Raw genomic sequence first — 15537 nt, 5'->3', positions numbered from 1 at the left:
AGCTGGTGCAAAGAAGTTTAAAGTACAATTAAAAACGAAACGCTTGACCTTGCAGGTGGCAGGATATGTTTTTTGAGGAACCATCACAGGTCCCATGTAAGTTTATACCCTGACATAGGAGAGAACCGCGTAGTGCGTTTTCACAGCTTTCCCCTCTAAGAAACACTTCACGACCCCCCCTCCAACATCTGTATGTGTACGGCTATTCCCAGTATGTCTTGATGTATTCTTTACCCAACCTTTTATATGTGCCTGCTGGTATATGTTGTAGGCAATATTGAAAATGGAAAATTGTAACAGGCAGAGTGATTGTTCCATGTATAATCCATTCGGTAGCTGGCTTTTCAGCGACAGTAAATGGCAATGTTTCCAGTTTTTCAATGCTCAGCACCATATTGTCTGCTCCCCTTTGTGCCAATTTTATCTGTTTATCAGTGATATTGAATTCTGAAAACAGTGACATAGTATTGATTAAACGTCAAGGCACATAGCCTGAATGAAGGTTTTGCAACGTCCAGCCTAATAGCATGATAGAACGTAATTGCGACTGACCATATTGCAACATGACCAAGTCCTGTTCCATGATGTCTGTGGCAGAAGACACTATGCTGTCTAAAGAATATATCCTGGACCACAGAGTCGTTAACCCATTGTCAACCACAGAGAGAGATTTCTCTAAATGAATATGATCAATTTCTCATATTCGTTCTGCAGTCTCTGCTTGCGTAATTTTCCATGCTTCATTATAAGCAGCATAGATACCGGTATATAGAAAACGTTTATGACGCGGTGTTCTTGGTCCTAGCAACAATTCCCTAAGATCAGGGCCATCTTTAAGTAAAGACAAGTGTTGCTTTACATCCATAAGTGTAGATCTATGTAGCCAATCAGGGCAAAGTTTCCCTACACTATATGTTGTTACTATTCCTGGATGCTGTCTTTGAACATATCTTGGTTCTGGCCTAATGAATGTGAACCCCTTTGTTTTATTCAGGAATCTAGCTTGACAGTTGTTTGTGTCTGTGGGCCAGATCAACCATTTATTCCAATCTGGGTCTGTTCTGTCGACTCCCCCCTCTGAAGTGTTATCACTAACAGGTGTAGGTTTAGGTATAGACGGATTGTTCAAGTCTTTTATCTTGGCTAACCCAAGACAAGACGTCTGTTGGACAGTGTCATTCAAAAACATAATTTTCTCAGGGATGATGCAGGTAAAGCTTCTATCACCTGCACTTGCCAATCTTTTGTGCCCCAGACAGTTTTTGTCTCAATGTTGTCTTTCCATGATTCGAAACCTAGTCTAGACAGTTGAGCATAAACGGCTGTAGAATAAATTTGCTTGGTATTTGTTAACATACTTTTCAGTCCAGTTTTTGTTTACATTTTTAAAGTAAAATGATTCCGGATTGGATACATTGAACCCTGAAAAGTATGGAATTTTCAAAGAAATGTGTTTGAGCTACCCTTTGGTTGCGTAGGACAATGTTCCCATTGGTTACACATTAATACATTTGTAGGATTTGCAGATTTGTGCAAGAAATGATGACCATAGTGATTATAACAATACATTTGTTCATAATCTGATGAATCTTCTAAGTATTCATGATGTAAATACGGCACACATTTCTAAGTCTGACATCATATTATTAACAGTCTCGAAGTCCCAATCATCAGAAAAGGTACTAGATGAAACAAAGTCATTCAAGGAAATCTTGAACTGGTGTGGAATCTTCAACAGCACTGACGGGCCAAAAATGTCATAATTAGTTCTGTCCCAAGCTATACCCCCTGGTATAGGAACGGCTGTGATATTCACTGATGACAAGTCTCTTTGTTCACGATGGGATGATTTGTGTGGCTTGAAAAGTAATTGATGTTCTTACTTGCTGTGTCCATTTTTACATATCTTCCATTTATCAGCATTCCCATAGTTAGTACCAGAGTCAACCAAAGTAGAAGAAAAAGCACACCCAACACAATCCAAAGTTCAATCCATGGTGAAACCAGATAAGTATTTTCTAGGTGATGAAAAAGGTCTGTTGCTTGTTCTTTCGAAGGTCTTTTTACTGGCGCAGTTTCAGGTTTGCTTGTATCCTCAGAAAACGTATAAAAGTTAATGAAATAGCCAGAGGCAGTTCTGTCAATTGTTAGGATTGCATCAGGATTCGTTGAAATCGCTGAAACCTCAGGATTACTAGTAACATTTGAGTAGTCAGATGCTACTTCATAGTAGACAGGCGTTTCTTGACAAACTGTTATTTGGGTTTCAGGAGGAACAAGTTTCATAGCTTTGTTGCTTAGTCCTTCATTTTGCACTGCAGATTCTTCAAAGGTGATGAGTCTCTCAGTTTGAACCCCTTGGATAGTAGCCAGAGCTGGGCGTCTGCTACATTGGCAGAGTCCACTTGGCCTACTGCTTATGATCGGCCACATGATGTGGTTTAACCAGGTCGATAGACATGAACCGGTTCTCCTTTTTTCCAGTAAGGGCGGCAGTAATACTGTTCTTGATCTCTGGATTGCTAGGACAGGTACTGGTTGTCAGTAAATAGGCACACATTTCTTCTTGTCCGCGATCTTTTCTCTGACCACATCACCAAGCTTTGGGATCCAGACAGGCCTTGCTGGGACGGTCGGTTTCTCTTCAGTGGTGGTTGGCTTTAGGAGCGCGTTACTTTGTTTCGTTCTTACTTCATTTAAGTCCTGAAAGACAGCCAAACGATCTTTGATATCAAAGAGTTTTTGGTCTACCATTGAAGTCTGACAATCGAGGTCCGCTACTAACATTCTGGTCCCAAAAAGGACTTCATATGGAGTGATACCCCCTAGAGAACTTCTTGGCAGATTGTTAAGACTACGTTGGACACTTATTAGACACTTATTAGATATTTGACCCACCCGTCACCCAAACTAATACCCTACCCTTGCTGTTATAGATTGCTTTATGTCCCGTTTTTTCCTCTCCACTACCGAATTTCCCTCAGGATGGAATGAACTAGAGTACCGCAATGCAAATCCCAGATTGGCCATGACCTCCTCGAGAGCTGAACGCAGGACCCTGGTCCGAATGTAGCATGCCAACTGTGTATGTGCTGATAAAGACTCGCAAATCTTTTATAACACTTCGAGCATCAGCCGAGCGCTGAGGCCACAGCCAAATGAATCTTGAACACAAATCCATTGCGATCATGATATATTTATAGTTGCCATCCCTCTGTAAGGGATCGCAGTGGTCCAGGTAAACACAAGCTAATGGTTTATCTGAAATCAACTGGGGCGCAGGACGTTTCACAGTAAAGACTTTCAACTTTTGGCATATTTCACATTCCAAAACAAAGTTTCTGGTTTGTTTCCTCATGCGCGGCCACCAGTATCTCTGCTTTAATAATGACACTGTGGCGGAAACACCTGCATGTACAAAGGCGAGCCCTTCATGTGCTGCTGAAGATTAGTCCTAATCTATGTTTCATGTTTGAAATTACTCTATCCCCCACTCCAGGGATTCGAGCAAATGGAACATTGTTCGCATCAGTTATGTATGAGTATTTGAGTGGAAACCCTTTTGGCAATGTTTTACCACTGTCTTTGCTTGAAGCATTGACAGCCAACATTATTTCAACGTTTATTTTTGTTTCTGAACGAGTGATTGCAGCTACGGAAGCCGTTTGCACAGCTGCCTTCGTGGCTTCATCAGCCAATGAATTCCCTGCAACGTGAACGCCATCACGTTGATGACTCAGTGTATGTATCACGTGAGCCTTTTGTAGTTCTTGTCGTAACTGAACTACTTCCCCCGGTATACCTCTGTAATCATAGGCCGACAGTTTGGCGACACTCTTCGGCAGAGGGGCAAGCTCTATGATATGGCTATGACATATTGCTTGGGGAAATAACTTATCCAGCTCTGCAGGAAGGTGTCATTGTGGGGGCCAAACCTCCTCATAGGCACATGAGGGTGTATAGTTGTGTTCTCTCTGGGATTGCATCTTTTTTAAGGGTGAGAGCACCATACATCCTAAGGTATATAAGTGGGCAGCCCCCTTGCTGGTGCTCCAAAATGGTGTTCCAGGCAGTAACCAATTTCAGGGGTGTGCGCTGCTTGCCTGCACCACACAAAAGTTTTAATTGGGCTTAGCCCTGTTTGTCTTACCGCCTCTGTGGTGTCAGGTGAGGGTTGGAGAGAGGAGGCACACAGCGGGAGTACGCTTCACCTCTCTTCACCGGTACGTGCTGCCGGAGCGCTGACTTATCTTCCATATCAATGCCATGTTTGTCGGCCGAAAGACCCAGCTCAAACGGGGTTTATCCCTGGGCAGACTATAGCTACCAATATATTCGACACGTCCTGGCTATTATGGAGGCTGGTCACTATGACCAGGAGAACGCAACGGTATTTGCGGTTGATATTGAAAAGTCTTTCAATACCCTTGAATGGCACTATCTCTACGAGGCGATGCTGCTTATGGGACTGTGAGAGCAACTTGTGGTCTGGACACAATTGCAGTATACCAGACCAAAAGCCAGAGTACGTACCAGCCGAACTATATCGGCGAGTTACTCAGTGGAGAAAGCGATGAGTCAGGCGTGCCCCCTGTCTCCACTGCTCTTTGCTATTGCGATGGAACTTCTGGCACCATGTGCGACAACTGTCAGGGCACTTAGGGGTCTCACAATGAGAGAAACTGCTTTTCATGACACAGAAGAGAATTTGATGGGGGCAAGAGACCTGTTGGAGGAATTTGGCCGGCTATCTGGGCTGGGGGTCAACTGGCAGAAATCCAAGCTCTTCCCCCTGGCACGGAGAGAACAACTTACAATTGAGCAGCGGAAACCCCGGTGCTTAACATACCTGTGGGTCAAGATCTACCACAACAGAGTTAATCTACTTGAGGATAATGTGGGATGCGTGATTGGAACCCCGAGGTCCTTCATGAACTTTTGGGGGCACTTCCGCTTTCAGTGATGGGAAGGATAGCCCTTTTGAAGACAGTGGCTCTCCCCCGGTTCCTCAACATTTTTACTACCGTTTCCCGGTGGATACCAGGGGCGCAGTTCAGAGAACTGAAAACCCTGAGCAGAGTTTATTTGGGGATTAGGGCATCGGAGAGTGGCATTGGCCACCATGCAGCGCCAGACAGTGAAACGAGGCCTCGCAGTCTCTGATTTCTAGCAATATTACATATCGGCCCAACTACAGTGGCTGGTTCAGGGCATTGCACATAGATTATCAGAGATGACCCCTGGCTCCTTTGTACCACCACTCTGGGAGCTCCTTTGGGTTTTCCTTCGAGTGCGGTGGTCAAACCTAGATGACTCCACTGAGTTCCGTACACTAGCAAAGTGCTGGAGAAGGGGTTTGCAACAAATATACACTAAGATTGCATAGTCTGCAGCGCCACCTATGGATTTCCTGCATGTACTTCCATACGGGGGATTGGGAGGGGCTGGCTGTATGGGTGGTAGCAGGGGCGATGAAGCTGTGGGACCTGTAGAGGAATTCAGAGCTGATTCAGTTTGAGGACTTTAGAGAAGAGTTCAACCACCCCCAGGGGCATTTTTTTCTTCACAGGGCACTCACATCGGCTACGATGAAACACTGGGGTGGGGGGATACCAATATACAGCACTCTCAGCTGGTAACATAAGAACAGTTTCATGCCTTTAAAGAGCCCTTTGGATAGGCTTACAGCTGCCCCTACATACGCTGCGAGCCAGATGGGAGGAGGGCCTAGGTACCCCTATTAGGACAAAAGACTGGGACAAGATTATGGAACGGACGCCAAAGGTCTCTAGAAATGCACATTTAAGCGTAAAATTATTATATGTTACATAGATCATACTGGACACCAGAACGCATTGGCAGGTACTTCCTAGTACCGGATGCAGCCTGTCCCCGATGAAGGGAATAAAGGGCCCACATTCTTCATATGTTCTGGGCCTGTCCATCAATTCATACTTTATGCAAGGGAGTCCTACAGATGACTGAGGAGTGCATTGGAAAGGATCTCCCACGCATCCGGACATTGCTTACTGGATCAGATTCTTCGCCCTACCATAACAAAGTTAAGGAGATTTCAGGACTTAGCAAGATAGCTTGTAATTGGAAGGCAGCAAGGGGCCCATGACTATTGGTGTGGAAGAGGGAGCTGGTAAAGTGGGTGGGCTGAAAGGGGAGAGTCCTCCTGTGGGAAGCGCAGAGGGGCATAGGCAACAATCAGGGTGCCCAAGCTTGGGGCTGACAGCTTGACTGATCCAGGGCCAGACATTCCGGCAAGCTCCCCCACAGGATCGCCTTGACGACTTGTGTGACTGACTACAGGAGTCCCTCCCCGGGTCCGGTCCTACAAAAAGTGCGACTAGGACCTGCCTTGAACACGGAGTTTGGCACCCTCCAACAGGGAAGATTACCGGCTTTGCCAATTTATTATTCACACAATTGATTATGAAGAAAGTGGTGTACTGACTCACGGTTAGTTCATTTTAATGATGACTGAATGTACCAATCAGAATGTAAGCATTCATGCGGCCCCAAAGATACCCATGAGTTGTAATGAATACTCTGCTTATTAATGAAAATTCAAAAAAATATGTTTAAAAAAAGACAAAAAAAGAGAACTGTTTGTTGACCAAAGAAAAGGAACACCCAGAAGGTCAAATCTCAGAGAAGGAGGTCCCAGAATCCAATAAACATCTGACATCTGGTAAGTCGCTGGGCCCATGTGGGTTCCCAGCAGAGATCTGTAACTGCCTGGCCACTCCCCTAACACTGGCATTTACTTTTTTTTTTAGGTTTTATAATTATTGCGGAAAAACATGAAATATATAAAATACAGTCAGCCATTTCCACACATAAAGCATTTGTACCGTAACAACATTACGTGGATATTAGGGACACCCACAGCAATAATATGATTTCTTGCAATAAGATCTAGAAACAGTGAGCAAACTGATTCTGACCCCTAATGTATTCCTGGTGTCAAATCAAGAGGTGTCATACAACAGCTCCATTATTCATCACCTTTCAGAGGTCCCAGATTTTGGCGTGCTTGTAAGAGCATCCCCTGACCTCACAGATTGGCTGTTGTAGCATTCAAGAACAGTCCATTGGATGTGTCTGTTGTGTTACACTGGGTGCAGTCGCATCGCTCCACTGTTGTGCTATGTCCCTCTTCCCCAAAAAGAGGCCTAATCTTATCCAAAGCTGTACTACTCTTGCGAATCCCTCGTCCTTCAAGAAGTTTGGCAGGGTTATCTTAGAACAGCACCTCTGTTGTCTCCTAAGGACTCTCAGCAGTGCTCCAAATATTCCCTCCTAGAAAGGCTTTAAGACTGTACCTAGAAAAATCATGTGATTAAAATAAATCTCTGGTGTGTCACACACCAACTGCAACTCATCTAACTGTATCTACATACTGAGTTGCCCGTGCCGTCTCCTATACATAGGAATTACCACAAGGCAGGTCAAGATCCGCATGATGGAGCATAAAAGCAACTTCAGATGCCACGAAACCAATACTAAGATAACTGCACACCATCTGGAATGGCACGCCCCTGATTCATTCCAATGGGGCGTACTTGAAGCACACCCCGGCATGCCAAAGGAATCGCTGTCCTGTCTTGAACAACGGTGGGTTCTGAGATTAGCCACTGATAAGGGTTGGCTTAATGAAGATATCCCTTGGAGCCTCCTCACATCAAAATATAAGTAAAAGTATCATTACATATTAAGTGGTATCCTCTCCCTCACCAACGACCCCGCCACCGCCAGAACCAGCCTCCAAGAAGGAATGAAAGACGTCGCGGAATGGATGAAGCTCAGCCACCTGAAGCTGAACTCAGACAAAACGGAAGTCCTCATCCTCGGACCTTCCCCCTCCACCTGGGACGACTCCTGGTGGCCCCCTGCATTGGGCACCGCCCCCAAACCCCCAGACCACGCACGCAACATGGGCTTCATCCTGGACTCCTCCCTCACGATGACCAAGCAAGTCAACGCCGTCTTATCATCCTGTTTCAACACCCTACACATTCTCCGGAAGATCTTCCGGTGGATCCCCACCAACACCAGAAAGACGGTCACCCAGGCCCTTGTCACCAGCCGTCTGGACTACGGTAACGCACTCTATGCTGGAACCACAACCAAACGACAGAAAAGACTCCAGCGCATACAGAACGCCTCAGCACGACTCATCCTGGACATACCCCGATACAGCCACATCGCTGCCCACCTGAGAGACCTGCACTGCCTCCCCATCAGCAAGAGGATCACGTTCAGGCTCCTTGCTTGCTTTTAGCGAGCGTTTGTATTCGTTCTAAGGACAGGGAGCGCCGAGCGCGTACCTAAAAATCGGGCCTGGGTAGTGTCAACACAAAATGGAGGCTAAATACAAAATGGACGTGGTACTCGGATATTTCATATTTCCTCAGACCCCCCTTTTGCCATACACAGGCAAATTCTAGTCCGAATCTATATCAATAGCCATGATTTGGGAGACCTGTTTTTGCAGCATTATTTGGGTATTTTTCTTCTCTCTATTCATCGGTCGGGGTATGCATGATGTGGCACACAGGCCGCAGATGGCCGGGCCGCATTGTAGGCAGAGGCAACGGGTGACTATCACAGTTAGGATGGCTCCAATGAATGTCATAATCCTCCAACCCCAGGTGGACAGCATTCCCAGAACCATCCTGTTAATGACCAACTTCCTTCGTCTTGGTGGATAGACTCAGTTATCTTATGCAATTTTGAGATTGCCTGGTATACTGTAGGGGCATTATCAGGGACATAAATACAGCAGCTAGACCCAATCAGTTTGCATACGCCTCCACGATCAGCAAGGATAATGCCTAGCACCATCCTGTTTTGGAGCGTGACAAGGCGGTCAGTAGCAAGCTCTGCTGTAAGATTACTTAGAGCTCCAGCTGTTTAATTGACAGTTGCCTCTACAACTCGAATAAGTTGTCTTATGTCTCTGCTGTTGGCTATCGGACCCCAGATTGGAAGCAGCCCTTTTAAGAAATCTCCTGTTTCCTGTCCTGCTGTATCTTCGGCAGACACCACTCCTCTTTTCTGTAGGTGGTGTTTGGCATCTTACGTATACGTAGAGGGTAGTAACCAGGCAATATAACAAGTGCCTGTCCAGTTACCAGGTAGAGAAGTGTAGGCCTTACTCCCGCACACAAAATATGTGTTGCATGAAGGTATCATGCTAGGCCAGTCTGTCCATTCAGAGTCACAATGTACAAACACTTACTAGTACCTTTGTTCTCTGATCCCCCTTTCTTTTTTTAAAACATTTTTTTTAAAACCTTTATTTAAACAGTGCACACAGCTATTTAGCCTAACATCCCGGAGGCAAGGCAGCACGGTGAATCAGGAGAGCAATAGTGCAAGAACAGTTGTCGCAGTACAATGATGGTTGTTTTTGTAATTTTATGTAATGAAAGAAACATAGAACAAGGAAAAGAAAAGAACGCCAAAAGGCACTAAGGAGTGGCAATGGAGTAGAAGAAGTCTTCGAGGTGTTGGCAGCGGGGCAGGGGGTACAGCGAGCACAGGAGCACGGATACAGGAGAACAGTTCAGGAGATAAGGGGGGAAGAAGAGGAAACAGGATTCAGCAGCACAGCTTATCACAGTTGGTGCAACAGGTTACGGTGACAGATGTTCCTCCAAAGAGACAGGTTCCGGGGGCAAGCAAATATCTCCCCTGTAGGCATTCCAGGCCCCCCACACTTTCGTCTGATCCCCCTTTCTTAATACAAAATGGTGCCTGTCTGGACGTTACTAACAGTGTCTGTCCTTTGCGGGAGGTCTTATTAGAGGACAGGAAATACAAGTCTGTATACCTGTTTTGGCAATCAGCATATTCTGACTTTTCGCTAGTCGCTCCGTATCCTCTTTCCGCATTTGGCGAACACAAATGGTGCAGATGTAGCCCCAAACTCCATACATCCGTATTGTCTCTATTAGTACCGGATGCCCAACTGGCGATCAACTCCCCCCACGCACTACAGGAACCATTAAAGGAAAAGGGAAGAGGGATAAATTGTGTCCCGGTGCTTACAGAACTTAGCAGAAGGCCGCAAACCCAATAATTTGTGTTGTTAATGGCTAGCTGATGTTGGTGTAGCATAGAAACAAACGTATTGTTGTGGAACTCGCTCCTTCTCGACTCAAGATGTGGGGATAGGGTAACGTGAGAATGCATTTCATTAATGATCTCGGTGGTAGGTTGTGCAGAAAGTACATGAAACACCCATCCTATACAAGAAATCATAATACATACTAGGACCACTGTTATTAAAGTTATAACACAATGACTATGCAGTGATTTACAATATTTCTTTCTCTTCTTAGGTTCTTCGTCCATTGTTTTCGGGACAGTCGATTCCATCTAGGTGTTGCCCGTGACTGGTGGTTGCTTCACTCAGCCGTGATTATTTGCAGTCCTATGATCCTACAGGTCCCACAGGCCTAATGCCACTACTCGGTTCACGAGTCTGAGGCTTTATCACGGCCCTGCAACTGTGTTCAATCAGAACATGGTCGACAAGAAAATCACGGACAGAGTCACGGAGACATTGTTGAAGTGTTTTTGTTTAATCTTGGCCTCAAATTGTATCTCTTTGAACCAGGTATGGTTTGATCTTGGAAAAGGAGGTGAGGCTCGGTAGTGTCTAATTTCAATGAGGATGGCACCGCTGCTTGGAGGATCTTGTCGTCCTCTTCCTCAGTCCTGATAGACTTTAGGTGTGCGTCACTAAAAGGTACAAATCTTGGAACTTTTTCACACTCAACGTCTCCTAGTCCATTCTTTACCCATTGATCATAAGGCAAGGGCAGGGACACTCTCTTACAGTGTATCCCATGAGTCCAATTTTTTCTTCCAGCAATCTTGACCGCTGTTCTCGTTGAGAGCAAAACTTGCTGCGGGGCTTTCCACCTTGGCTTGAGATTCTTGGCCCTCTGGAAGTTGCGCACACAGACCCAGTCTCCAGGTTGTATGGAATGGCCCTGGTCAGTGGAAGCTGGAGGCAAAGCGTCATGCACCTGTTGGTGAAGGACACGCATCTTATTAGTCAATTCATGCAAGTAATCATTCAGTACAGGATGTTCAATATCAGAGTATCTCTTCAATCTGGGGACACCCCAGACATTTGCTGGATGTCCAAACACAATTTCGTAAGGGCTGAGCCCCAAGCGTGAGTGTGTTATAGTCTTCGTGGATAGAAGGGCAAGAGGCAATGCATCAGGCCATGCTAGGCCGTGGTAGCTTGTATTTTTGCAAGTTAGAGTTTCAAGGTCCCATTATAGCGTTCCACTAAACCTGCTGATTGTGGATGGTTGGCTGCATGAAATTTCTGTCGAATACCTAGACCAGTACAGACTTTCTGCATAATTTGGTCCACAAATTCACTTCCGTTGTCACTCCAGATGATTCGGGGCAAGCCAAATCTGGGGAAAAACTCTTTCAAAAGGGCTTTGGCAGTTGTCAAGGCTGTGTTGTCTTTGAAGGGGTAGGCCTCTATCCATTCGGAAAAGGCACATACCACTACAAGGACGTATTTCAAATTGTTACATCTCTCCATGTGAATGTAATTTATCTGGAGAACTTCAAAGGGGGTATGTTGGTGGTGCAAAGTGTCCTGCTGGAGTTGGCATTCCCTTTCCTGGATTATACATTATGCACACCATACAGATCTTTACTAAATTATCAGCATATTTGGGAATATTAGAGTTTTGCCAAACTGGTACTAAAAGCTTACATATCCCTTTGACACTAATGTGAGCTGGACCATGTGCCATTGTCACAACAGGGAGAACATAAGCGTCGGGTAACAACCATCTCTGTTGATCGGACAAATCTGTCCAACAACCATTGTCATCTAGTCGGCCAGTCATTTCTCTCCATTTGTCTTTCTCCCCTTGTGTGGCTTCTGCTTGTATGTCTTTCACACTTTCTAGAGTATCTTCACACATCCCTCTTTCCACAATCCAGCTCGCTGGACCAGCCATATACATTCGGTTGGACAAATCTCTAGCTGTGTCGTTCGCTATTTGGACAGCAAAACTATTTCCCTTTCCAATGTCATCTGTTATCTTTTTGTGAGCACTACACTTGATGATCACCACTTGTGTGGGCAAAGTGAGTGATTCAAGCAGGTGGCTAACTAATTGTCTGTGTTGTATTTTTGTCCCATGAGAGGTAAGAAAACTTCTTTCTTCCCAGAGGCGTCCAAAATTGTGCGCCACTCCGAACGCCTATTGGCTATCTGTGTATATGTTAACCATTTTGTCTTTCGCCAACTCACAAGCTCTGGTTAATGCTATCAATTCTGCTGCTTCAGCTGAATTGTACGGTATTTTAGCTGTCTTCACTATCGTGTGCAGTGTTGTGATTGGGTAAGCTGCTGTGGTATCACTGTTACGTAATTTAAAGCATAAACCATCAACATACAGTGTTCCATCAGGGTTAGGAATTGGGGTATCTTTAAGATCTATTCTACCTTTTGTCTGTTCTTCTGTTCGGAAAATGCAATCATGATGTTCAATAGTATCTGAATCTGATGGAAGCGGTATCAAGGTGGCAGGATTCAGTGTAACACATCTCTTTATGGTGATGTGGCTCCCTAACAGTGTTAATTCTTACCCGGAGAGACGGGCACTGGTAAGGTGTTGTGTCTTCGTCCTATTCAATAATGTGTCTACAGCATGGGGAACCATGACAGTAAGCGGAGTATCCAATACCAGTCCTGCAGATTGGCGGATTGATACCGCTGCTGCTCTTAGACAGCTCGGCAATGCCCTAGAGACAGGGTCTAAGGTCGCTGAGAAATATGCACAACAACGTTGTCTATCACCAAAAGTCTTTGTCAATACTGATAATGCACAACCTTCTCTCTCATGGACAAACAGTGTGAATGGTTTTGTATAATCAGGAGTACCTAATACTGGTGCAGAACATAAAGAGGATCGTAGATCTGAAAAACTCTTCTGGCATTCTGGTGTCCAAGGGAGAGGGTGAGGTGTATCTTTTAAAGTCAGAGCTAGTAAAGGTTTGGCCATTAAAGAAAAATTTGGTATCCACTGACGACAATATGAGGTAATACCTATGAAAGCACGTACCTCCTTTTGCGTGTGTGGGCTCGTCATTTGTGAAATAGCTTGTATTCTTTCAGGAGCCAATCTACGCCCTTCTTTTGACAAAAGATGACCTATGTAAGTAACCTCTTGTTGACAGTACTGTAATTTGGACAATGAGACCTTATGTCTACATTGAGACAAGTGTTGGAAAAGAGTAGCTTCTTTGCACAATGACTCTGAGTCTGCTGCTACCAATAAGCCATCCACATATTGTATTAGGGTAGTACCCTATGGTAAGGACAATGTGTCAAGCTGCGCTTTAAGTGATTGACACATATAGATAGAGGGGCTCTCACAATAACCTTGAGGAGCTGTACAAATGTACAAAATCTAAAACTACGACCTCCTAAGGTGAATCCAAAAATATCTCTACTATGTTCAGCTAGTGGAATGCTGAAGAAACCATTCTTGAGGTCGATGACAGAAAACCATGAAGCCTTAGAAGGTATCGTGGTAAGCAATGCAGTAATGTCTGGAACAACAGGAAATTGAGGCAAAACCAACGTATTGACTTCGCGTAGATCAATGACAAAGCGATAGACAGGGGGCTTTGTTGGATCTGTACGTTTAATCACAGGGAGAACGGGGCTATTCACCTTCACTGGATATCTTATATTGAGGAATGCTTGGTAATCTGACGTCATTTTTCAATGTTACAGAATAGGGTGGAATTTGCGACAATCCGACATCATTAGGACCTTGTGCCCATAGCAAGACAGGTAACTGTCGGAACTCTTGTGGTAGGGCATCAATGGACAAATATACTGGAGACACTACTCATTGGCCTAAAGTCAAATGTACTCCTCGAGGGGAGCAATGTAACGTAGCGTGTAATCTTTTCAAAAGGTCAAGACCCAACAAGTTTTCAGCACAGCCAGTAGTAAGGATGAGAGGCGCTTCTATATCTTATAGTCCTAGATATGGGCAAGGGGCTAGAAACAGGATTTTGTATGGGTGTCCCAGAAAATCCTACTGAAGCGTTTGTAATGCCAGACAAAGGGCCCCAGGGAGCTTGGAGCGAACAATGGAGCTCTTAGATGTGCCGGTGTCCAATAGAAATCATTCCTGTACCACTAATGCAGTGACATTAACATAGGGACCACGTTGGTCCACAGGAATAGACACGACTCCCTCACGCTGTCCTATTGGGGAAGAAACCCTTGACCTTCTTCTTCAAAATAGTCATCATTGTAATAATTTCCAGCTTGGGGAGTCTGATGATCAAAATAGTTGGCAACACCGGGCTGTGTATACTGTGGTGGTTGGGATCCTCGTCCTCTACCTCGGGGTGCCGACTGGCATCCACCTCGACCTCTTGGAATAAATCCTACCTGACCTCTCTGCACTAAAAGCGGGCATCTACTTTTAAAATGACCATCCTCTTTACAGTATTCACACTGGTTGGGACCAAGAGGAGCTCGTGGAACAGTATATCCTTGACGCTGATATTACCTCTGAAATGGGGGGGCATTCTGAGGTGTCCTCTGCTGGTCTCGAGGGGCATAATCCTGCTGTAAAAGGATCTTTGTCTTGAGGTCCTTCGTTTTCTTTTCCAGCCTTTCCTTTTCTTCGAAGTCACTATTCTCATAGTATTGAACCATAGTCAAAATGCCAGATGGTGTAGCAACTGGCCACGCACTTTCCGACGTTTTGAGTCTGCTAGCTAACTCTGGCAATAGATTGGAAACAAATGTATCCATAAATAATCTCTGGCCTCCCGGTACTGCTATATCTTGTCCACTGTGATCCACAAATGACTCTTCAAACCTGGAGAAGAAGTTAGAAACCGACTCATCTTTCTTTTGTTTACATGAAGACAGCTTATCCCAATTAACTGCCTGAGGTGGCATAAGTGTCTTCATAAGAGTAATTATATTTCCGGGCAAGTCCCGTATTATCTGTTCTGGTTTGGATCCGCCTACCTGTCCTTGTTCTGCCACCCGTATGACATTCCAATCAGCACCTAATTCAGCAACGTGATCTTCCTTATGTATTTTATTCCACACCTCAGGTGGAACAACTTGACCCATAAGCATATCTATATCAGTCAAAGTCAGAATGCTAGACCTCAATGTCTGTGTCAGTTCCTTATAGTAACCTGCTGGATTTTTCCCCGGGTCAGGTAAAGGTTGCTTAAGGGCGAGAACTTCAGACCTTTTCCAAGGGACATGCACCCAAACCTGTTGGAAATGAGCAGGCACCACAGGAGGTCCTGCTACAGCGTCGCGCCAGACCGGCTGTACTTCTCGTATAGGGTAGCCTTTGGCTAATGTCAATATACCATCTTTACCCTCGTTTCTGCATGTAAGGAGATCTCGGAATGTTACTAAATTCGTGACAGCATCCGCAAGATCCTGACCCATAACATGTCCCCCTGCCACTTCTCTTCTGA

Source organism: Lissotriton vulgaris, unplaced genomic scaffold, assembly GCF_964263255.1.
Source record: "Lissotriton vulgaris unplaced genomic scaffold, aLisVul1.2 SCAFFOLD_2299, whole genome shotgun sequence".
NCBI lineage: Eukaryota > Metazoa > Chordata > Amphibia > Caudata > Salamandridae > Lissotriton > Lissotriton vulgaris.
The sequence above is the reverse complement of the archived record's forward strand: the minus strand, read 5'-3'. Positions refer to the sequence as shown.